The sequence below is a fragment of the Falco punctatus genome (genome assembly GCF_963210335.1).
Source record: "Falco punctatus genome assembly, chromosome: 4".
Taxonomy (NCBI): domain Eukaryota; kingdom Metazoa; phylum Chordata; class Aves; order Falconiformes; family Falconidae; genus Falco; species Falco punctatus.
Window position 1 is genome coordinate 32,471,663 of NC_137583.1, and position 25,988 is coordinate 32,497,650.

The 25,988-nt window shown below is 43.2% G+C and overlaps 1 long non-coding RNA gene across 6 annotated transcripts in view; it reads left to right on the forward strand.

Annotated features, from left to right (window-relative positions):
- Positions 1 to 471: 471 nt before the first annotated feature.
- Positions 472 to 25,988, forward strand: part of LOC308061881 — a 49,763-nt gene continuing 24,246 nt past the window's right edge. For all 6 annotated transcript variants that reach the window (XR_013927380.1, XR_013927381.1, XR_013927382.1 and 3 more), the window contains exon 1: positions 472 to 24,464. This is a non-coding gene — a long non-coding RNA (uncharacterized lncRNA). The remainder of the gene's footprint in view (positions 24,465 to 25,988) is intronic.

A 25,988-nucleotide genomic window follows, 5' to 3' on the forward strand; every position in this document is an offset into this window, starting at 1 on the left:
GCTTGTGTAAATCAGCCCACCTCCTTTGCTTCCAGTGGAACTACAGTGATGTCCACCAGCTGAGGACCCAAGCACACTGTTGTGGTGGTCAGCAAACATTATAGTGTTTCCCCTCTGCTTCCAGCCAGCCAGTGTTGAGGGCAAACACTGGGAGTGTCTCCCCATTTGAAGTCCCCCAAGCTCACATAGTACCAGGGCTGTCTTTCCAGCTCTTCCCCCCCTCACCAGCAGGCTGGGGCTGGGCAAGATCTGGTGAGGGGACACAGCCAGGACAGCTGACCTACACTGACGAAAGGGATATTCCATGGCATATGTCTCAGATATAAAAACTAAGAGAAAGGAGGAGGGAGGGGTGTTCGTTATTTATGACATTTGTCTTCTGAAGCAACTGCTACGCACACTGAAGCCCGGCTGCCCGGGAAATGGCCAAACATCGCCTGCTGATGGGAAGTAGGGAATAACATCCTTCCACACATCCAACTTTTACTTTTGCTTCATTAAACTGTCTTTATCTTGACCCACAAGTTTTTTTCATCTTATTTTCTCCCACCACCACCACCACTTCCGCTGAGTAGGGGAGTGATGGAGCGGCTTGGTGGGCACCTGGCATCCAGCCAAAGTCAACCCACCATAAAGTGTAGCTCTTTCCATTTTGGCTGTGCAGAGAGCTGGTGTTCTTGATGCGCTGGGCCAGCCTGCAACAGCAGCATCTGCAGACAGAAAGTTTGGGCAGTGTGGTCTCCTAATGGCATCGTGAGCCAGAGCAGGCAGCTGAGGTATGGCTGCACGACTATGGGCATCATCTGCCTTTGATAGACTCAGTCTTAGTGCTAGTACCCTGCTTTTAAATGCTTGCTGCTTCAGTACGACGCCCAATAGAAAAAACACCACCAACACCACAATGGGACAAACTGTGGAAATACTCCCACCTGTATTTGAAAACCTGCATCTCAGCGGGCCCAGGGAGAAGCCGCAGCAAATGTGCCAGTGTGTGGCTGAGCTGTGGGCCGTGAGCTGAATCCCGAGAGCAGGGCACAGCACTGCTGGTGTGACCTGTATCCTTGCAGGAGATGCACGTGTAGATGAGGGTGTGTGCACTGAGTGAAAATGCACCTGCAGGGATAAAAACTTCTGGATAAAGCTGTTAACTTACAAACTAATGGAACATTGAACTAACCTAACAGTGACATAATAAAGAAACAGTCAGGGACCATATTGGCATTAAAGTGGCTATTTTTAGCTTGTATTTACTGATTGCATAGGAGTAAGAAAAGTAAGTGTAATTACAAAGGCAAATGCTCTTGGTAAGTGGAATAAGCTTTTTCTGCACAGTATCTCCTTCAGAGGAACCCATACATTTATATTAGTGTTCTTCTAGGAACAGAAAGGGAAGCTTGCTAAAGAGGTAGTAATTGGTATGAAATGGGCAGCTGGTTAAAGCTGAAAGCACTTGTAGGCCCTTCCCTCTTCATTACATTTTTTTGCATAATGTAGGTTGCAGAAGTGCTATAGCCTGACAATTTACTTGATTAAAAGTGACATTGTAAATATAGTCAAAGGTAATTTGTATCAGAAACTATTTTTGATAAGAAGGTTGTCATCTGTAATGTTATTAGCCTTTATGAGATGAAAGACAATGAAACCCTAATTTACATATAATTCAGCTTAGTATTTTTTAATAAGGTTTTGTGTATTATCCAACCATGGGTTTTGATTTGCACAGATGGAACCAAGAGCTGGAATAATTTTTAAAAAAATATATAAATGAAAGGTTTGTATTTTGGGCTAGTTTAACTTTTCTTTTCAACAACAATCATGCAGGCAGGCAGAAGTAAAGAAGAGGTCAAAAAAAGTAAAATAAAATTCCATGGGCTATAAAATGCCCTCAGAGCATGCTCAGGTCTTCCACTGATTTCACTGTGCCTCTCCTGGTACAGGAGTTATTGAGCTAAGATGCAGAATTTATATTGCTGTACCCAAGGCTATGTTCATATGAATCTTTAAAAAAGAAAAATAAAAAGCAAACTAAAACATGACTCACCCCCAAAAAAACCCCAAACTGAACAACCCAAAATAAATTCACATGCACACTTCAGAGGTTCAGCTATTCCAGACAACAGTCCAGGTTCTCAGCATCATCATGAAGAACTAAATATTAATCTTCTTCCATGTACTATTATAGAAACTGAAACAAGCCACAGCATCATCTCTGAAAGTGGTACTTGTGAGGCTGTGCAGCAAGTTCTTTCTGTTGCTCCCTGATCAAATTTTCTGTGTTTATTAGTCCAAGGACATTTTTTTCCCAACTGCCAGCACTTCTAATCAAATTGGGAAATATTAAAATCAAGCTAATGGACCTGACATTGGTACTCATGGCTGAGAAAGGCACTGCAAAATCCCTCTCTTTCTCTTTCCACTGGGTTGACTTGGCAGAGGTAAAAGGCATTAAAACCTTCCTCCCGCCAGAATATCAGATAATTCTGTTCCAGTTTTACACTCTGGAATTGCACAGCATACATATATATACTCAATACCTCAGACTTCCACATGAGTAACTAAGAACAAATCCATCTTTCCGTGGCACACCAGGTTACTTACTTTGGAACAATTTATTGAATTGACACATGTAGTTATGTAGTTTCTCCGCTCCCTGCAAAACCAGTCTGGGAAATTGATTGTATGTAAATATGCAACAAAAAACCAAGAAAGAATGACTAAACAAAAGTAGTCCATTCTGTATATTTCAATAGATAAGCCCACATCTAAAAGATATTCCAGGAACAGGTCTACGAAGCAAGCAGGGACCACTGTTACACCTTTTCCCGGCTTTAATCAGGCTTCAGAAGAGGCTGTTGCTATTCTCTTTGCTGTTTTCTTTGGGGGGGTGCCTGTCCTTCATGACCGGCAGTGTGAGATGGATATCCTGCTTACACACAGGAACGGGACAGGTTTGAGTGTTCTCACTCTGGGCCATATCAACAGCTCTGACCTGTGCAGGCACTTGCATCCAGCCCTTCACAGGGGTTCTGCTGTGCGCAGGGTTTGCATGGGCAACGCTTCCAGCACTCAGGAAAAATGTTGGGTTTCTCAGCAGAGCTGCAGCCTGGAGAAACTGGTTTGGAGAGGGATATGGAAGGGAGGACTCCAGCCTTTTAATGGAGAAATAAGCTGATTATTCCTGGAGTGTGTAAGTACTCAAATGAAGATCCCTTGGTGCGATATGTCTATAGAAATTGGTTTGGAAAGATTTCCTGTTACACAGATTTCTCATCAGGCACCATTCTCATTTCCTTTATTCCTCTGCTCTTTCACTCTTCGTGAACCTAGCCAGCAACCTCAGCAATGCAACTGAACCCATGACCCATCACCATCTGCCTGCTTAGAAGCAAAAAATAAATGAGACATAGAAACTTTCTCCTCATTTTCCTTGTCCCTGTCCTCTCCACGTGCTCCTCTCATGTCAGCGTCATTCTATGGAAGTGTCAGTGGTTGGAGAGGGAAACAGGCACAAGCATGTGCAAATTGAGGTATGAGTTTGGTAGGACATAGAGGAATGGCAAATTTATCAGCACAGGACTAATCAAATAAAAAAATGAGCAAAGGCAGATGACGGACTGAAAGGGGAGGAATGCCTTATGCTAAATATGCACTTAAAATGCGTGGGGAAAAATATAAATATTATTAAACAGCTGCCACTGGACCACAAATACAACGTCCTGTGAGAACAGCAACATGCACCTCTTCAGTACTCGATTCCAACATCACCACCTGTTGTGGTCAGAGAGGTTGAATTAAAACCTGAACAAAAGGGAAAATGACTACTTAGTATGCCCAGATTTCAAGGCACTGGGGAAGGATCATATCCAAGTCATGTCTGTTGGGCAGAGACCAGGAAAGAGAGTCTGTTGGCAAGACAGCATTAGTTCCTCAATTACCATCCCAGGGGAGATGCCTCCAGCCTCTTGGTTGAGCAGAATAGCCTCAAAATGTCATTGGCCATGATTGCTAAAAGCTGCATGCTTCACAAGCCATCACCTGAATTTCTGCTCTGTTTTTATCTTGAGCTGGTTGCTTCCTACCCCTGATATGAATATTGAAACAGAATGATAACAGTGTGAGTGGGAAGGTATGTTGGGAATGCTGAAATGGATAGAGGTGGGTTAAGAACGTGGCTAATGGGGGAAAACTGTGAGAAGCAAGGTGATGTCAAAGTAACTGGGAAGGAAGATGGTGGTGCAAAGAAAACTGAAGAGGAAATTCAGGCTTTGCACACCCAGAAAAGCTGACTGACAGCAAAGAGGGTGGCACCGAGTGAATTGGTGATAGAAGACCACTGGGAAACTCCATCAATGGCTGAGTAAGGCAGCTTATTTTGGGGCTGTCATAAACACAAGATGGATAGAGCATGGAAATACTTATCAGTCAATGGTATTATTTTGGGAAATTGTGAGGGAAGATGGTAGACTATGGGAAGATAATTGATTAGAGGGGGCTGGAGAAGAGGACTAATTGGGGTGGAAGATGCTAAGCATCAGAATCCACCTGAGCAGTAGCAGTAGAAATTAATAGGGTTGGGAAGGAGGAAAAGTTGGAAGGAGGTGGAGTAAGGGGAAAGTATTAGAGACACAGGAGCAGCACAGTCATACAAGCAACAGAAAAGGAGTATCTGGGAGCAAAACCAGTAATGGGTAGAATAACTGAAAATGGAAGAAGGAAAAGTTAAATGCATGAATTTCCAGGAACACATGGAAAGTAGAAAATGGAGGATGAAGTTTGGAGGATATAGGAAGAAAAGTTTTTTGTCAAAAGATGATGCACTTGGTAAAGGAGACAAGAAGGTCACTACAGAACACTTTTTTCATATCTATTTCGTTTTATTTTTTAAGAAAAACAAGAAAGAACAAGAGAAAAATAAGCTTTTAACTGTCACGGCTGTTTAAGAAAATGGTTGGGACATTATGTTAAGAAAATACCATGTCCTTGTTAAGAGTATTTGAAGAAAGCTCAAAGGGGCTTACATTGTATAGGACAGTAGTTTGACAGTCCTCACAGAGGAGAAAAAAACCTCTTAATTTTAAAATATGGATTTTAAAAATTAAAAGCTTGCTCAGGTTTCTAGGAGTACCTCCACACTGCAGTGTAGTGTCTACTTTAAGAAGAGCTGAAAAGGTTTATTCAAGGGTTATGAAAATTATGTTCCCTTTAAAGTTATTTATATTTAAACGTTTAAAAAACATTAGTCACTTTAAAAAATCTTGGTTAGTTTTTGTATACTACATTTTTCTTTGAGTACTTGTGTATTATGCAAAATATACAGTGTTTCTGAGCCAAGGGCTTTTGGTATAAATTGAGTGGGTTCTAAACTAAAGCAGAATCATAAATAAATGCAATTTATTGCACATCTTAGGCTTTCTCTCTTCCCTTCCAAGTCTTAGTCAAAAAAATCTAAAACACTGAGGATTGTGTGCTCCAGAGTTTGAGAGAGGAGGATTCTTGATTCCTGCGTGAAAAGATTTCTTGCATTTCCACAATTCCCAGTTTGTATTTGCAGGCAATGGTACAGGGCATCTGGATCTCTGATCTTTGTGGAGCCAGAAACTCTGAAGGCAGTGAATGACTTCCTATCTACTGGAAAATCATGCCCATTCTCACTTCATGAATCTACAACAGACAGTGAGTTCCTTCATGGAGTTTCTGTTTATTCCATATATAATAAGGCTCTGTTGATTTTTGAAGCTCCCGTTTATGAAGCCACAGCATAACAAGATCTTTCTTGTAGCTTAGATCCTCCCTCTCAGAATCATTTGCACAGGAAACTCTGCAAAAGGAAAATAAGTGTCTCCCAAATTAGTACCTGTCAAGGTCGAAACGCTAATCCTCTTCATTAGCTCTGCAGCCTCCAGCCAAGCTCCAAGCATGTGTGATACAGACAGGAGGGTGGTTGGGTTGATGTTTTGTTTTGGTTGTTTTTTTTTTTTTTTTTTTTTTTTTTTTTTATGGTTTGTGGTTTTTTTTTCTTTTTCAGATGAACTATCCTTCCATTTCACAGGCTACGAACTGGCACAGAGTAAATATATTTCAGTAGAACTAGACAAGAAATAAAACAAGAAAAAACAGGAAACACATCCGTTTATAAAACATACCAGGGTGAACACACACTTGTGGAAATGCTGTGTGGTGGATCTGTACCTTCAGACCTTCTCAGCCATTAAAACCACCCTCCTCTCCTCATAGTGAAGGTTCGCTTTTGAGAGTTAATGTACAGCTCATGCAAACACCCAGATGGAAATGCAATACATTTTGATAACCATATGGTATAACATGGAAGATAGTCAAGGATAAAGATTATAACAACCCAGAAATTCATTTAGTGTTAGGCTTGACCTGGGTCCCACTATAACCCAACGTGAGCTTTTCCAATGACATTTGGGTCAGGTCTTTCCATGCTCTTTGCGTGCGATTTACTTAAGATTATTTTTCAAAGGTCAGCATAGCTGAACATAAATAATAGATAGCCTTGAAGCATTGTCTTCCTTTAAATCTGCCTCCAAATCAACTTTTGGAATTTCAAGGGTTCTTTTTTACTGGTTTGCTCTCCCTAAAACAACAATGTGATAATGTTCCGCTTGCAATTGTAATTTGTGCTGGCAGATAGTGAATGGTGAAGTTCCTCTGTGAATGGCCAGGTGAGGCTGGTGATATATCTGCTGAAGTGAAAATACAGCATTTAAATATAAGATAAAGTACAGCAGATTATAGACTGGCTATGATTCTCGGGCAGTCTGTATTCTTTGCAACCAGGAAAATAGCACTGGTTATCTGGAAAGCAGGAAACTTTTCCCTAGGTTTTGGAATACCATTTTCAGATGACTTTGGATCCTTCCTAAGAGCAAGGCATGGCGATAAAAACACAGGCAGGCCTTTGAAAACAAAAGACAGGAGCATTGCACAAGTGATAGCAATTGCCAATAAAGAGGCATCAGCTGAGCAAATATTACCACCCAGCTCCACTTAATTAGATGCTTTGCTAAACACATGCAAGTACTTTTATAGACACTAACTGTGGTGGGGAATGCCAGGGGACTGACTGGATTTTTATTTAGTATTTCCTGTTTTCTGGGCTGAGGTGTCTTAGCAGCCCTGCTTTGCTGCGCTTCCTCGCGACCTGCTGCCTGCTCACAGGGATTGCAGCGCTGCTGCCAGGTGGGCACGGAACAAGCGCCACAACACCCTCAGCAGCACCTTCTGTGGACTTCTACAGGTGGAATCACACCTCCTGTGCTCCTGCATTAGCCTGAGGTTGAAGCTATGGATCTCTGCCAATTCCTCCATCTCTAGCGCAGCAGCTTCTGCTAATGGTCTGTATCTCTGTATTCCCAGTCCACCCCCCGAGTGCTGCAGAGCAGCTGCCTTTTCCTTGGAGAAGAACATCCAGATGGCTGTTTTGGTCCAGCCATGCTGCGTCTGGGGACCTCCATGCTTGTGTTGGTTGCAATGACCGCGCTACATTTTTCCTGGGATATCTCTCGGGCACAGGTTCCCTCTGGTTTCGCTTGCTGTCTGTTCTTACCTTGCCTTGCCCTGCCTGCCCAGCCTCCTCCACCCAGCGCAGCAGGACCAGCGTTGGGAAACGCTTGCCTTGGAGAGGAGCCAGCTTCTTGACTAAGATCAATTTAAATGGACGTTCATCAGAGTTTAATGATCCTTGTTAGCTCTGTGCCAGGGGCAAAATCATCTCCTGACACCTCTGTGGGTATTATCACTATGTGGAGGTAACGGACAGCAGGAGAGATCCTCATCCAAAATGGAGTTTGCAGTCTGACAGTCCCTGCTATTAATCACAGTTCACCCCTCTGCACACAGACAGACTGCCACCTTTCACATATTTCTAACATGAGGTGTTTGCAAGGTCATTGGTTATTCTTTTCCCTGAAGGGGATTCAAGTTTTATTATGGGCATTTATTATTCCTGAGGATTTCTAGTTTTTATTACAGATGCTTGCAATCAACCCTCATGCTATCTTCTAGCTCGGTAACTAACGGGGTTTGTTCAGGCTGCCTATTTTCAGAGAGCAGATACTGCACCTACCACCCAAAACACACAAACAAACTCGTTCCCTGTAGGTTCATAACCTGCAGTTCGGGGAGTTATTTTTTCTGCAGTAACTTCAGTGTTCCGTGGAGTCTCATTAATGCACATTTTGAAAATCTGCACAGATGCCTGAACCGGCATTAGGAACCTCAGAAAATCCAACCTTTAGTTTTGTACTCCATGTGACTTGACTTTTTGTAGTATATGATAAGGTGGTGAGACTAATTGCTGTCAGAGTTGAATTCATCGGAGTTCTGCAGAACACAGATTTGTGTGTAGTGTGAAAGTGGAAAATGTTATGCTCTGCGTGGAAACGCTTGCAGATTCAAGTCTCGTCAAATGTGTCACAGAATTGGTGGTCTTCTTGAACCTGTAAACTTTTCAAAGCTATTAATTTTTTTCTAATTTACATATCTATACGCCAATGTCATTGTCCCTAGTGCTCGCCTTTCTGCATCAGGGGTATGTTCCAAAGGGTGTATGTATAGAAATAGTCCACAGGATTTGAGCATTGAAATTAGTTTCTTTGAAATCTCTACCTCCCACTTTCTCTGGGTTTTTTTGTGCATCTTGGTAAAAGAAAGAAGGTATTACAGTCCATTTTGCTCCTGTCCTTCTTTTTTTTTTTTTTTTTTAATTTAAATCAACAGTTGAAAGTGATTTGCTCTGATTAGGCTCTCAAGAGTGCTCTATGTTACAAGATTGCTGGATTTAAAAGAGCAGCTGAATTTTCTGTGCCACTTAATCCCAGTAGAGTTCACATTTTGCTTTCTAATCCTGAAAGACCCTTCCTCCCTCCTGAATCCCTGCTGTTGTTCCTGCTGCTCTGGTGGTCATCTGAGCACTGGGTGCGAACTACTGGGGCTTTGCAGGACCGCAGGTGGTATTGTTGGAAAGTGAAGTCAAGCCTGCATTCTTCTCAGGTGAACACGTCAAAATTCCCCATAATTAATGGTGGATGGGATTTTCAGCAATAATCTTAAAAGCTGAGAGGATCAGGGAGCACTCTCGCAGTGCAGGGCTGCCCAGCTGCATGTTGCCTGCCTGGCAAGGGCTGGCACGAAGCACGCCAGGGCGGGGGGGGGGGGGGGGCGGGCAAGCAGAAGCCCCCAGAGCAAACTGCCTGTACTGGGGCAACTGGGAAGCACAAGCGAGTTCCCTCTGGGGGTTGCAGATTCATGGTGGGGATTGTCTTCGTCCTGAGACAGTCTCACGGTACTCGGTAGTTTTTACCCTGCCCTCCACCAGGTTCAAATAAAGCCTGTGGGCTCTGTGTGGTCTTTAATTCAGACAGAAAGCAGTAGCTCAGCCTCGCAGCCTGCAAAGTCCTTTAAGATGTGACAAGTGACAGCATGCCACTGCATGCGTTGTTGTCCTGAAGGTTGACAGCGTTGTCCTTTGCACCCAGACTGCTCCGGGGAGGTTTAATTTCTTCTGATAAATGAAAGGCATTAAGAAATGTCTCCTGCCCTTTGAAGATACAACCAAGAAATTTCACTGAGTTTAAGCACAATACAATGGGGTTGTTATTCCCAGAGATTACCCTCAAAATATGCCTTTTAAATGGTTTGCAAGTGCACTGCAGAAAAGTCACCAAAATGGCTTGGTAATAAACAGACATTTCTCATCATACAACAGAACAGAGAGGCTTAATTTCTTGGTGGTTAAATAGTAGCATTAGAGATGAGCTACTCTGTGGTTTTGTTTGCAGGGTGAATGAATTTCCAAATATATTTTCACTGAGGAAGAGCTATCTCACCATTACTGAATAAATAAATGCAAATGTTAGAGTCATAATCTTCTTTAACCAAATAATGCACAACAATTAAGTTTTAAATTATTGATGTTATAAAAGGCAAAACAGCCGCTAGGCACAGGAGTTTCCATGACTTCAATACCAAATAATGAAAACTCCTTTTTTCCCCATTTTTGTCAAGCACATTATTAAAATGCAATTCTTCTCTTTTTTCTTTTTCTTTCTTTTTTTTTTTTTTTTTTGCTTTTGAACTTTGAAGTCTATTTAAGCAAGGCCATTGGGGAAAAGTTAATTAAATTGGGAAAGCTAGCTGGCATATTTACCATTTCAGGGGACATACTGTATTTTTGCAGTGAGAGGTGAATTGAGCTTGGATTCAGAAGAGTCGCCTATGCAAAGTCAGCCCTAAACAGCGACAAACCACAGAGACAAAATCTGGTTATTGAGAAATAGGTACATAGCTAGCGGGGGTTGTATTTTAATTTCATCTTTAAGACTAGTCAGTCTTTTCTATATAGATAAATAGCTATGAGAAGCCCACTTGGATTGATTCTGTGGGATAGCATTTCCTGCACAAGGAAGAAGAGAAAGTTTGGGGTACGGTGGCTTTTGTGTTTAGCATAGAAAAGCTGTAACAAGGCTGAAGAGCTGGAAGCTGAAAGCACACCAGTTCAAACCAAACCAGGGCCTTCAATGCTGCAGCAGAGTGCTGAGGGAACATCTGAACTCTCCATCTCTCAGTGTCTTCACGCCTGTAATGCAGGAGTCCAGACTAGGTGATCAAATGGCCCCCAGAGACTCTGACCAGGAAACATGTGGGACAGGAGGGAGGTGGCACATCCAGGGAGGAATAACATTTTGAGATGTATGGTGCAAAGCTATAGAGTTTGTGGCATCTTGAGAAGGTACAGAGAGTGATGGCAGGGCTGTGGCTGAGTTTCACCTGCTGCTTTTTCACAAACCTGCAAATGTGTTGTTGCACGTCGCGTAGGCATGACCCTGCTCTTGGCAGGACCAGGGCATCGCCGCTAACTGCTGCCTTTTGGATGGCAAACAGGCTCCATGCCTGGAGGTAGCGGGCACAGCTATAAATCTCTCACAATAAATAAGTTGGGAATCTTTGACCAGTTTAATTGGGTAACTGTGCCACAACCTCGGTGGGGGGTTTGTTTGTTGGAGGTTTTTTTGCTGTTGTTGTTTTTTGTTTTTATTTTTTTTTCCATAAATCTACTAAATTATTTAGGGGCTGAATTTTAAAATTAGAAGATGTGGCATTAAAAAAGCAATGAATATTTTATGAAGGGTTCTGGGATTTCATGGTATCAAAATACATGTCGCAGCCTTGGAGACTCCAGTATGGAGCCACATGAGCCACTTGCTCCCCTCGGTCTGACCTGCAGTGCCCACCCCAGCCACAGCTGACAGCAGGGGGGTCCCTTCGTCCCCCAGTGCAGTGGGAGCCCCATGTTGTCTGAGGAGCCCAACTGCTGATCCACCTACATCTGGCTTCAGTGGTTTTCCTTTTTGGTAGTAAATGGGAAAACAGTATATCAGTGGAATTCCTACATATTTTGAGTGATTTTTAGATGGCAAATGGGGGGGTTGTTTTATAAACACAACAGGAGAGGGGAGGGGAGTTGCGAAAGCCATTGGAGACTGCTCCCAGCAGCACCATGGGGTCAGCAAAGCCTCTGGAGTGTCCAGGGGATGCTGGAAGAGCAGAGGCCTGTGCAGGGATCCCAGGAATGGGTAGCACAGGCTGGTAGGGACAGAGTCTTGGGAGGTTTCTTTGCAAAGAGAGAGGCAGCAGGAATGGCATACACGAGCCTCTCTCCAGGGTGACGGGCAGGTGTCCTGGAGGGGTGTATGTGAGCAGGCTGCTGCACGCTGGGGTCTACCCTCAGTGGGTCCCTTGGCAGCCTTTCAAGTCAGACGGGATCTGTGGCAGGTACTAATGCTTACAGGCAGACTTTCTCCAGCATAATTTACCCGTGTCTAAATGTATGTAAAATAAGTTCTGATGACACTTCTCCTTATGAATTAGCAGGTCTTGCTGACACAAATCAGGAGCTCGATACAAAATTCAGCAAGCACGTTAAATCTCCTTCTAACATCCAGCATGCTGAGACACTCTTCGTTATTACCTTAAAGTACTAGAAGCTGGAGAAACGCCAGCTTCTCCCCTCTGATGGCAACAACAATGACATAGGCAGAAATAATTAGCTCTCTGCTACAAGGCTGGCACGGATGATGCTGTTCTTCAAAGCATGTTTCTCTCCCTTTAGCTGCTCTGCAGAAATCCTTGATAATTAATCAGCTCATGGTGACACTGCAACACTAATAAATCCTCAAGAGTTGCATTGAAAGCGTTGTGCAGCGGCACAGACCACGGTATTGTCAAGACGGTTGTGCTGCAGACTGAGCCTGAGCTGAGGTAACAGCGTAGCCCCGCTGAGGTCGAAGCAGCTCGGAGGACTTACCCACACTGACGATCTGCCTTTGCGTGCAAAGTCAGAGCAAGTCCTTGTCCTTAAACCTAAGAAAGAAAGAGCCCTTTGGGTTTCCTACAGTCTTGGACTACAGTCATTTGGAAGAAAATATTTTCTGGCAAAGAGAACCTATTCTAATTCAGGGGATTTTTAAAGGAGCTAAATTATCTCCCAAAAAATGCAAGCTGAAACTTTTTCTCTTGAAGTTTACAAAAATCTGACTTTTTAAAAATTTTATTTAATTCCCTGTTTCATTATTATACACATCTACCTTTCCTGCTTTGTTTTCCAAAGCAGGAGACCTTCAGCTCTGTGCAAGGCTGATCTTGGTGGTATGCTCTGGTGAGAAGTTCTGGCAGCTGCCTGGGGCGCTCACCTGCAAGAGCATGTCACTCTGCTATTAAACAGGCACTGAGGGCTGACTGCACACCTTTCCTTCTTTTTTCACTTTTTTTTCTTTTTTTTTTTTTTTTTTTCAGGAATGGGTCCTTAAGAAAACACTAATGAAGGTCTGATTCTGGAAAGAACAATTTCTTGCTGATGGATGACTTCACCGAGGGCAGGCAAGCTTGTAAACTCATAAGCCTGGGGTGAGAGAGCATCTCAAGCTTACCCAAGCATGTCTTAAAGACTGTTCATGGTAATCCTTCATTACTGAGCGCCACAAATCAATGCATAGTTTCATAGCACCACGAAACCATTCCCTTGACCACATCAGAAGGAGGAGTTAATTTTTTCTCACCAAATTACGTTGCAATTGTAATCGGCACCAGAGGATAATCTATTCCTCCATTGCAATGCTGGAGATGCTTTTTCACTTTTACAGCCGCAATTTCTCCTGTTATTGGCAAATACTGTAGCAAAGAGCAGGAAATGGTTTCAGATGTGTCTATCCTACTGACATGGATTGTAATGAGACGAGAAAGTGGGCCAACATCAGCTCTCATAGTGTCAGTAGCATAAGCCTAAGTGCCAAACCATTTTAATTAATTATGTGCTAATAGTCTCTGGGCTGATGCAGCATTCAGCATACTCTATGTGTACAAGTTATACTCGTCAGTTCTATTTTTCCTTTTTGCATAAAAATTAGCAGTAATCCTTCAATTCTGTGGAAGCCTTCTGTTGCAATCCAAAAGTCAATGCAGCATTCAGGCTTCATATGTACTTTACCGTTCCCTTAGGCCACTGTTTAGATGGCATTTTTAGGAAAGTTAAACACCATTAGTATCCTGTGTCCTGCTTTGGCACAGCAAAGTCACTCCAGAGCTGCTATGGGTAAGGTTTACAACTACTCTGGGGCACCAGGCAGCCAAAACAGCAGAAGCAAAATGGCAAATAGCATCCTAATAGCCAGAAATCTGTAAGAAATATTTGTATTTTGGCAGATACTTTTATGGGGTTTTGATTTCTTTTAATGTTGTCTCTTTCCCTATGGAATGGCTGTCTTGATCTCTTGGCCATAGGCTGTTGGAAAGTCTCTTGTTGCAGTGAATGAAGGGATGTCCACTGTGGACCTTTTTCACTGTGAAACCAAATATTATAGAAGTGCATGGACTGATCTGGAGAACTCCAAGTATGACTAAATATAGAATTGGAGGGAAAAAAAAATCCGCACATGGTGCTGTGGCAAAGTCCCTGGAATTGATGGTGGATTCTCTGGTAAAAAACAGTCCTGGAGGAAGACAGCTCACAATTCAAGGCTGATTTGGAAGGATTTGGGAATTTGCTATCTGGCTTGTGTTTTAATTGTTGTTTAGCTGTAAACACTCCCTCAACCCAGACTGGATGGCAAATATCAAAATCAGAATAATTAAATGATTGCAAGTACTAATGACATTCCTAAATAAGCAAAGACACACAAATGCAAAGGCTTTAGAAACATGTCAGGTCTTTATGAGATTGCAGCTTAAAAATGAGAGACTCTTCTCTCCTAGCTTACCAAAGCACAGCTATTTTCAGACTGAAATATCTCTTCTGTCCAGGCAGGAGAGCACTGTAATACTCAGGGTATTTAGTAATACAGTAAATGTACAGTAGTCATAGTTATTTTGACTCTTCTCTCTCCCAATTAATTATTTTGAAAAGACAGATTGTAGCTTTCTGTGCAAGTGCCATAAGGTACTGTGTGCTGTAACCCCATTACTAGATTATATTCATAGCTTCCTTATGTAAGATCATGTACATAATAAATTCAAGCTCTTTTCTTTTGCTGGGCCTGCATTCAGCTGTGAACACAAAAAGGGTTCTGGTCAAAAGTCTGCCTTCCCGATCCACCTATCTGTTCCATACAAAATAAAGTCTCTTTAATTTTAACTCACACCTCTACCTCAAAGACTGCACTTTGCTTTCCAGGTACGCAGCCCCCCAGTACTTATATTTTCTCAGGAGCACATGGATGTTTCCATAGAGGCAGGCACAGTATGTGCCAACAAAAGCATGAGAAAATCACTGCCCTGTTCATCAATGGAGAGCTGTAATTTCACTTAAGGCTGCTTTCTTTGCTGCTTGAAATGAAGATGAGTAGAGCAGGAGGCTGACTTTGGAAGTTTCTAGTGGTAAATATCCGGAGACTACTATCCCTGTCAAAAGGGATGGATGTTTCAACAGCTAGTCAGCCAATTTCACGCTAAAATTAAAGTTGTCAGTCATCAGGTGGCCTGCTTGGTAGATAAGTGATATTACAGTTTCACACACCCAACCTTTTTCCATTGGTCAGAATTTGATGCAGAATCCTTGCCGGCATGCCATTGGCACATAAAATGTAGCAATTATTGCTAGCATTTTTATTCTCAAGGTTTTTTGGCGCATTGAACTCAGATTCCCATTTGCTTGGTTTAATACATGTAAACAATCCAATTTTTTATCAGTTCTGCTCAAGAGCTCATCAGTGACTGCATATGGGTGTAATCAAGTAAGCTTCGTTTACTAAATTCAAAGCTTAGTTCTTTCATTTCCATCAGTTCCCACTTCTTTTTAAATTTCCTAGAACAGCTCCACATTTTTAAATAGCGTTAGTCAGGATTCTTTTTTGTTTGTTTCTTTTACCAATATCATTTCAGTTCTTCTTTTTCCCAGTGCTTGAAGTGAATTCTGCTTCCCCACATAAATTCTCTGCAAAGCCAGATGGACAGAAATGGTCCCATGCCATGCTGAAATACTCCATCTTATTTATACGAGACAAATCTTGCTTCTAAAGAATTCTGAAGAATGTGTTCATTATATAATATCCATTGAATCTGTCATTCAACATATTCTTATTTAATCTTTCATCACTCTGCTGTTTTTCTCTGTACACATGTACTGGAAAAGGGGGAAAACCTAAAAGCTGTAGAGAAGATGACGACAGGAATCTTGTGAGATGGATTAACTTGCCTACCACTGTTTTGGCCCCATGATGACAAACAGACTTTTCTTCCTCTTTGCCCTGAAGTAGGCAGAGCTCCCTGGGGTTAAGCAGGAAAGCTGCTTGGTGCCACTGCTGGGGAGTACAACCCCTGCCACTTAGTGTCAGGACTCACAGCTGACTTGCTGGTTTTCTGTTATCAGGATTTCATGGGTCTAAATACTCCTGATGTGCATCTCTGGCACTCCACCTATGGAAAAAATACATTTATTTCATCAGGAGACTACACTAGACCTTTTGGGAACAGGTATTCGTAGCAAGTTGTCTGTGGTACGTATCTGATATCTTTATTCAGGTACGGCTCTTCAAAGCAGCCTTTCAAAAGGCAGAAATCCCCAGTGTGGTGCTCAAAGACTGAGGCTTCAAGGCAGAGGGAGTACAAGCCCTCCCACTGCAGTCAGACGTCTCAGCGGACATCAGCATTTCACCCTAATTCGTGCAGCGCCCACTGCTGTGCTGTTATGCTGATTGTGTTGGTGGAGACAGACCGTGCTCTTCGTCCTGTACAATGGCAAAAAGCCATTAGTTCGCAGACTGTGGCTGATTCTTTGACCTCTTTGTCTCTGTCTTCAAAGCTTTTTAGCTTGGCCTCTTGTGTTCTTCATCACCAGTCTCGGAGACCAAGAGGAAGCCCATTTGGGCTGTGCAGCGCTAACAAAGCAGCACAGTCTTTCCACTCACCCTTGCGTCCCAGCCCACGGGGCCAGGAGTGAGGTTATACACCAGAGCCTGTGCCCTGGCAGAAGGGATCTGCTGAGGAATTTCCAAATATCTGCCACAGATACTTTCACATGCCCCTGGCTCAGCACTGTCCTTAGCTGGAGCCATCCTGCCCTCGGTACACTAACCCTGTCCTTTATGGGAGTTCCTTCTCCTTCTGCTTGCAGGCTTGCGGCTTAGATACACCGTTACGGGCAGTGGGATGCTGTCTTCCAGTTCTTGTACCTGTTTGAACCAAAATATTAACCTTTTCCCCATAGGCCTTTGTATTTCTCACATGCACTGCGTTAATGCTTCATAAAATGCTGGGATCTCCCTCATCTGGACCCAAGTGCTTCATGATGGCTACTAAGAGGTATCTTACAAATTACAAAGTACCTGTTCTGTTGCAACGGTGAAGACTTCAGCAGTTTCACTTTTTTCCCTTGCCTGGGACAGAGTGTCATCCCAATTTTTACTGGTCTTCTTGATTTCAAGGTGCTTGAAATTCTGCTCCCAACAGCAGAAGTTAAAAACTGAGTTAAGAAGAAGGTGGCTAGCTCCTCTTGTCCTGTAGGATCCGGCTCTTCAGCTTACTTTGATCATTGTTCATTTCACCATAATTCCTCACCTGATCTTGCTATTCACATGTTTTATTTGCCCGGGCCATTGCGCAGGGCTGCCGCTGCAAATCTCCCTTGCAGTAGCAGGTAGGAAATTATGTTCTCTCCACAATGTTCAGAGTTTCCAGCTCCAAAAGGTCATCTGTAGAAAAAGTTTGTGTGACAAAGTACAATAAAGGTGTGGAAATGATTATTTAAATCAGTGTCACCGGTTCACAGAGGGCACACAAGAACAGTCATCCCTGTTGGTTTTCAGATGGAGGAGGAAAGACACCCCTGAGATCATGAGTTTCCATATTAAGCAAGGACAGTGTTGTGTCAGTTAGCAGAAGTACAAAATGAGCTTGTACTTTTCAAATTACTCATTTTCACCAGTCAGTCCTAAGGCCCTGATTCAGCAAAGCAATAAAGCCGAAATCATTTTCTCCCAGCAAGCCTCGCCATCCTGGTTACAGCAGAGGCAACTGGAGAGCACAGCTCTGACACATGCCTTCATTTGCTTTAAGGATTAAAGAAAATAACCTGATCTCTTTGACTGCTTCTTAAAACACATGGAGAATTTCTTGTGGGGGCACACTACAACCAAACAGAGATGTGGTTTAAGGGTCCTCAGCTCAGGGATGTGGCCGTCTTGCAGCATTATAATCATGGTAGAGCCTTTACTGTAGCGTTCTAGAGGTTTGGTTGAAAACCCTGGTTTGCCTCTTAAATTCTGTGTTTATAACCTGTAACAAAGCATGTTTTGAGCAATTTGTCCTGGCAGTGATTTGTTACTGAAGTGATCATACAGATAGTCAATTCAGCTCAAAAGCTATATTAAGGAAAGAAATCATATAGTCTACAGAGCAATATGGTTGAAAATCCTTTTGCAGCAAGACACTGAAATAGCACTTAGAATACTAGATGAGCTAGTCATGTAAAAATGGTAATGTAAACATAGAAAACTACCATTCTTTTATGCTATTTCCTTCACAGTCATTATTTATGCACCTGTCATCTTAGATTCCAATTATTTGTTTAGTAACTATATATATTAGTAACTGTAGTTGTAAAGGTACCTTTACCTTTATGGATTGTTAGGTTTGGATCCAGTACAGAGTGAAAATAGAACTTGATTTATACTATCTTATATCAGTAGCCTAAGGCAGGCTTTTTTTTTTTTTTTTTTTTTTGCCCCCCCTCATCTTCAGCTATTGGGAAAATGTTAATGAGTCAGAAGGGGTGGTGAACAGCACAGTGGAAAGTTCTTACAAATAAACTCTTTGGAAAAAAATGTGACCTTAGCAAAGCAGAAGTTGGAAGCATTTAGGCACCCTGTAAATAGTTTGGTTTTGCAGCTGCTGAAAGGGTGGAAGAATAGATTGCAGTCCCTGAGCTGAAGCACTGCCATGGCCAAAATTGCTCAGGAATGTAAGAAGTGAAAGACTTTCCCTTAAACACCCTGGGCCTCGGGGGTCATAGGAATTGGCAGGATAGTGCTGCGGCTGCTTCCACGTATGGCTGTAAGTGCCTGTAAGCTGCAAGGCCAGTGTGCGGTGAGAACTGCTACAAGCAGAGGCTATTAACGTACTCGGGACCGAAAGACATTCTTGCAACACGGACAATGGTTAAACAACATTAAAGAGTGTTAGCACGTTAATATAGGGTAGATTTCTTCTCTGAATTTCAGATATGACAGTGTAAGGTGGACCTCACATAGCTATGGTCAAAGCAGCGATAGGTAGGTCGCCCATGAGCACCTGAGCTCTTGCTGTGCAAAGGCTGGCATTGTTCGTAAGCAAGCATGTGAGGAGAGAGGTTGTTTACTCCATGGAGTTAAAGACTGTGATTGTTGTTGCTGCTTCGTTAAGCCAAAAGTACAGAGAATTGCTTCCTAAGACTGTGTTAGAGCTGTGGCTTGATCATGCTGATAGTTGGTGCTTTATTAGTAATTACTTGTAGTTGCTAGGACTTTTTGAAAAACTTTTCTTGCCTCACACAAACTGTTGAGAAAGAAGGCTGTTCTCTGCTGGATCTCTCGACCTGAAAAATCTTTTGAAGTTTTCTCAGATGCATGAGACCAAAATAAGCAAAAAGGGACAGTGATTTGTTTGGGTTTTTAAAAAAAGTTTCAATTCAAGTCAAGCAGCTTTTTATGTACAAAATGAAACTTCTTGATAAATATGGACCAAGTTCATTTTTTTCTTATTTTTCAGATTTTTTTCTTACTTGCAGAAGTAAGTTGACATTATAAAATTGCATCTTGACTTTGACAGAAGAACTGTCTCCTGCCCAAACCTGGCTATTATCTCAATATGATGATAAGTTTTTCATGTCATTCTGTTCTTTGAGAAACAAGTATCAGCTCACTTTGACTCACTGAGTCGAAATACCAGCTCACTTCAAAAGAAATTTGCACAGCGCCACAGATACGGATGCTGCGAGTTAAGCACAGTGACCCCACCATGCTCAGTCAAGCTGTGATTTTACAACAGCAACAATGTGCCCATGTTAGCAGAGAACAGATAATTCCTGAGTACCTGATCTGTGTCTCTCTCTTGCTATGTAATTTAAGAATATTTTTTTTATGCAAAAAAATACTAAAAAGGAATTTTGAGTTCTGTGATTTTAAACACTATAAAAAACCCCCAACAATAACCTGCAAATGCCCAAACCAGCTTTTCTTCCTGATTCCAATTAAGAGCTCAAATAACTCTCTTGAACAGGATTTTGCCGGGTCAGTGTTTCAGTCTCAAGTGAATCCCTGCATTTATATCTCCTCGCCCGAACTGACCCTTTGCAGAGGACCTGGCAGCCATCTCACACCTTCATACCAAATTGCTCCTGTCCTACCTGACATCCAGCCCTCCGGCGGCACACACATGGCATGCCTGCCTATGGATGTGGGCAGCATCGTGGGTGCGGCGATACGACGGGAACGTAACTCCACTGACCCGTGAGTGCATTTTACAGATCTCCCTCTCACCTGCCCTGCCTGGTTTCACTTCCAAGAAATGAGATCAAATAGAAGTTCAACTGTTTTGCAATGAATTAGAGCAAGGCAGCACTGTCAGTGTAATTAACTCTTAACACCAAACTTGAAGCCTGGGATACAGGTGCTCAGGAGCATACAGTTGGTGGAAATGGCTGATGGCAGAGTTGTTTCTAACAGGGCTGAGGTGGTGTTCTTCGGAAGGGAAGAGTGTACAGGGAAATTCTGCCACTCACCAAGCCCATAACCAGCTGTGCGATCCAGAGCACGGAGTGGGGAAACCGGCTGGAAAAAGTTACAGGAGTTGAGCTGGGCCTCAGACAAATTGCTTTAGGAGGAAACTTTCTCCCATTCAAAAGATCAGCTTAGGCTGGAACACAACATAAGCCTTATTTTTCAGCGTTTTTAGTGGATTTTGACAACAGAGACCCTGTGCCGGCCTGTTAAACCATGTCAGATAAAATCTTTAAGGATTTTAAAGGAAGGATTCCTAGAGGCATTTCCTGGATAATAACAAATCTCTCAGGAGGGCTTGAATCTGCAGAAGAGGAATTGACTAAACCCACCAAATTTATGATTGCTGATTTATTGACCACAGCCAATTGCTGTAGCCTAGGAAGATGATAGAACAAAGGTGTGCATCTAATTTCTCTCACAACCCTGTTGTTGTCACCTATTTTTCATAGCTGATGCAAATCCGAACTATAGGCAGTGCGATGGTAAGAGTGACTGAGCACTGCCATGGGTTGCCTAGGGAGGCTGTAGACTGTCCATCAAAAATATCCAAAAGCCACCTGGACACGGTCCCAGGCAACTGACTCTAGGTGGCTCTGCTGGAGTGGGGAGGATGGACCAGCTGGCCTCCAGAGGTCCCTTCCAACCTCAATCATGCTGTGATTCTGTGGACTGGAGCAGCATTCAGTGCAGAACAGGCTCAGAAATCCCTGTTCCCTCCTGTACTAAAGAGCTGCCCTGTTCACCCCCCTTTTCCTGAAGTAGATCTGTTTTAGATGGAAAGTCTTAGACATAAGTGACTATTACGCTGGCAGGTGGATGGTTTTGGAAAGTACACATAAATGTTGCTCCAAAGGAACAGAGACTTCTTATTCTACTTTTACCTCTCTTCTTTCTCCCCATAGGGCATGAGTAAGGTGTATCCAGCCAGCTGGGTCACCTCTGTGGATGTCAGAAAAGGGTGAATAATTAGTAATTTTTCTTTGATTCATTTTACACCTCCCCCCACCTCCCTAGCCACCTGAAAATCTACTGAGCAGATGATAACTTCCCTGGAAATGATTCATCATAGAAAACTCTTTTGTGAACACTTTTTGGGCTGTAGCTTATGGAACGTAGATCATTTACAACATTTTTTGTTCAAGATTATAACTTGGTTATAATGATTTTTATTGTGCCTTTCAGTCTTGGACAATACTTTAACACCCTCACTGGAGGGACATTAAATGCATAAATCAGATGTTTACTACGATGAATCAACCATTATGACTTTTAAAACCTTTGTTTTCTGAAAGTATTTGCTCTCTTTGCTTGAAACATATTGTTCGTGCCAACGCATTTGCTAAGAAGTTTACAAAAAAACCAAAGACAAAACAGATACAAAGAAGGAAACGCATGTTTTAAAAAGGGGAGACTCATTCTTCTACAAACATTTGTATGTTTGTCTAAGTCTCTAAATATGAGCAATTTCTTCACTTTACTGAGACAGACTTGCAGCCCAACAAGACTTGATGTGAATTAGTAAGAAAGACCCTCCAAAATCTGCTGCTACAGGAGAAACAAGATGTCGCTGTATCCAAAACATCCAGAGAGCAATTATGCAAAGAGATTACTCATCGCTGGAGCAAAGTCTTAATTTCAAGTTCCCAGCACTGATTTATGTCTGGGCCACAGCACCAACTTATCTCCCACTGCGTGTGCAACAGGAAAAGGCTTTTGCTTCCCCTGCAACTGTTGTTGGCTCAGACTTGAATCTGATCCAACCCATGATGAATATGTGTGTGCATCTGTGAACTGCAACAGCGCAGAGCTGATCTGAGGGTGGTCCTGTGGTACCCGCCCAGGCTGGTGACCAGCAAGGTACCGAGCCCCGATTCAAGGACTGAAATATCTGTTTACCTGTCAGCTATGACTTTAGTTGGCCATACTCATAAGAACATCTGTTTTGCTGGATGGGAGTAAACTAAACACAGTCGGAATTCCTGCAGAAACAGAGATGATTCAGGATTGCTCTGTCACAAACCTACTGTGAACTTTCAAACATTGACTGACAGCATCCATTTCTAAAACACGCAATAAAAGCTATAACGATAAAAAAAAAAAAATATATTTTACCTTTATGGTTGCAGAGAAAAGCCTGAAAATGTGACACTGGGCTATGTGGATAGCTGAGGAACTGAGAAATAATAATTTTAAAACTATTAAAGGAACCACAGGCTGTGTTAGCCTTAAAAATGTCATGACTTCAAAAGAAATTTGAGGATGGTCAAATTCTTGAAGCCAGGGTTACTGACTCTGATAGTTTGACTTTCTGGCAGTTGCTGCTGACAAGCTCATAAAGTTGTACATAATTTTAGAAAAATAAGCAAAACACAATTCAGTATGTTCCATAGCTTTGATTGATTATTTCTGGGCTTGAAAACAAGCTATAAAGGAGTTAATGCAATTGCTACAGAGGCAAGTCCATTGTCTGTGCTTTGTGTTGCTGGAACTGCTCCACCGTTCCTCCTCGATGTGACCGAGCTGATTCACGCTCTAGCTAGACAAAGAGTTTCACACCTTTATTGCCTCCCACCTCAGTTTAACTGCTGGTGCACAGCACTGTAACCTGCTTGGGGAATCCCCTCCCGCCTCATGGTCCTGGCTGATGGCACATTTCAGGATTTGTGCTTTCTTTTCCCCCTGCTCTGCCTGACCCAGGGAGCAGCCCAGGATCCGCAGGCATGGGGGTACCTGTGGGCATGAAGGCACAGATGGGGAGGATGGCACTCAGCCACACGCAAGGATGGGCAAAGCAAAACACCAGCAGGGAGCGGCGAGGGGTTCTTCAACAGCCTGCGCTACCCAAAGGCTGGAAAAGAGAATTCATTAAGGAGGCGGAAAGGAAAAGAAAATGACGTGGTTCTCCTAATCGCCCCAGAAGGCTGGAAGGGCTTCCCTGGGGACAGGGACACACTGCTCCCTTGGGAAGGGGGTGTGCTCCATCGACACAGAGCTTGTCCCTGCACGCTGGGGGGCTGGGAGGCCACAGCACCCTGGTGCAAAAACAGCAGCAGAGAGAAAGGAGAAAGAAAGTGAAATAATGAGAAACAAAACTGAGAAAGGAAGCTCGTGGAGGGAGAAGCAATGGCAGTGCTGTCAGGAGCCGGTGACCCAGACACCCGTCTTCCCCGCGTAAGTTAGAGGGGATCTGGTAGCACACCCGGTGCTGAAAAGCAATGTCTGCACTCTGTCCTCTGATAGGCATACAAGAGACCTGCAGCTCCACACTTCAGGTGTGAGGTTGTCAGCTCAAGGAGCTTTCACTTTCTATTCATTACTGCCTAAGTGAGCTGCTGGGAAGCCAGGGCACACACAGCAATGCCACTCATGCTGCCATCACTCCTATTTTCGGCTCCATGAGCTCCAGAGGAGTGAAGCAATGTGAGGGGAGGATGAGGGAACCAGGCTGCCTGGACATCTCATCACAGCTGTGATTTACCCTCCTCTAAGGCAGCTGATGGAGGAGGTTATGGCTGGGTTGCTCTGCATGAGAACCATTTGGATTTGGAGAATTCACTTGCTTGGGCTTGTTTGATTGAGTAGCAAAAAAAAAAAAATAAAAAAGATAAATCTTCAATTTTCTTCTGTGCTGTACAAGCATTTCTGAAAACAGGCATGTGGGGCTGGCAACACACTGCAGAGGGAGAGATTTGCTGCACATACTTCATATGGGATTGGGGTGGCACACGCCTTCCTCTCCTGCATTGTTGCAATGGGCCACTTTGCCTGCTTTTTGGGAAAGGGCAGTGGGGGGTCTTCTCCCCTTCATCATGTGAATAATTAAATCTATTTCAGTATTTACAAAAGATTGCTAAACACTTTAATTTCAAGAAAGCCAGGGTAGCCAGCTTGCTTGGGGTGATGCCATGAGTGGGGCACAGCCGTGTGGGTGGGAGAGAAGAGCCTGACTCAGGTGTGAACCAGGGACTTGTTCAGCCTCCTCGAGGGGAGTTAATCAGGCTCTTAAACATGCTCAGGTGGACCCTGAGATGCTCAAAGCTCAGGTACAGCTACCAAAGATCCTTCATTTGCAGAGGCATCTTGTTTCTGAAGCTGCCCTTTAGCCAGTTGCTGTATTCTGCTTGTATTTGTCAGTCCACCTGGAGGAGAGCAGCTGTGCAGCGCAGATTCAGGACCTGCTACCTTCTAGAAACGGTGGGTTTGTTTTCTGTCTGTAAATAAGGAGTCCTGGCACCTTCCTGCTTCAGGGGTGGGCTGCAAGCTGAATAGTGGTGGAGGCTGCTGATGCATAAGTTAAGAGATTTTGCCGGTGTATTGGGGTTTATTTTGTTACAGACTCTGCTCTCTGATTTATGGGAGGATGAACAAAGAACACAAAAAAAGTGATGATATTTTTTTTAAATGGTTTCTGTGGAAATAACTGTGCATTTCTTGGTGTTATGCTGCTTTTTCTTGGCTGTATGCTTCTGAGGTTTTGTATCGTGGCGTTGGGCCCCTTACCCTGGCTGTGAGATAGAGAGCCACGACTGTGCTTACAGACTTGTTGATGCAGTGTGACCTGCGGGGCTAACTTTGAAGAGCCTTTATTGATCTGTCACTTAAGGGAGAAGTGATAAGCTATCCTTCTTACTAGCTGAGATCTTTCTGGCTCTCTAGCCTCAGCACAACATCTGCTGCAGTTACATCTTCTGCAGGACGGCAAAATTTAACATCTTTTTGGAGAAGAGCCTCAGCATTTCCAGGCCAAAGCTCATTAGCACCTTTCAACAGGCAGTGAAAACAGCATGTGAGCTCCTTAGGGCCAGGATTTCTTTTGTCACTTGTCCGTGACTCTGGGTGTGTCAAGGTCTCAATCTGCACCGGGGGACCTGAGGCATCACCCAAATAACCAGGGGATCACAGGGGTTGCAAGAATCAGCCAGAGGTCAGTGGAGTCATGCCTAAAGGCCTGCTCAGCTGTGTCTGCACAGCTCCTGACTGTTATTTCTGTTAGCTGTCCTCAGAAACGTCCTCCAACAGCGGCTGATGGTCCTCTCAGCCAGGGACACTGCACTCCAGTCCCAGGTGCACGGAGTGCTGAGCCAAACTCAGCAGCTACTCAATATCTGCGCCTGCTTCACTGGAAGTGAAGTGTCTGACGGAAATGCAGTCCTTACATCATATTTATGATGTGATGCTAAAGAAAAAAAAAAGTTTGAGTTAAAGCAAGAGATGCTACGATTGTATTTTTTTTTTCTTGGACAAAAATTATTTGAGGCAAATTTGCAGTTTCACACAAGAAAGCTGGTCAAAACTTGGAGAAGAAAACAAAGTATTTTAGTCGTCCCTCTTTTTCCAGTCCAAAATACCTCATTTTTAAATGTGTCTGTGATTTTTATTTTTTTTTTTCACCAGGGATCAAACAAACCGAAAGTGTTTCAGCTTGGGACTGAGCAAGGAATCTTTGACTGGCACCAAATGATGGTGTTTTGTTGTTAGTATTCCATTTTCCTGAGGCCAGCAACACAATCATTTGGCATCAATCAAAAAAAAAAAAAAAAAAAAAAAAAAAAAGGCAAAAAGCTTTCAATTCTTTGCTCATTTGTGGTTTGATAGATCCTCCCTGCTTTCCTACCAGCGCGGTCTGTCACACTGTGGGACCTCCACATTTTCAGGGCTTGTGCCTTCCAGGCTACAACTGCTGCAGGACTGGAGAAGCCAGCCTTTCCAGGCGCCTGA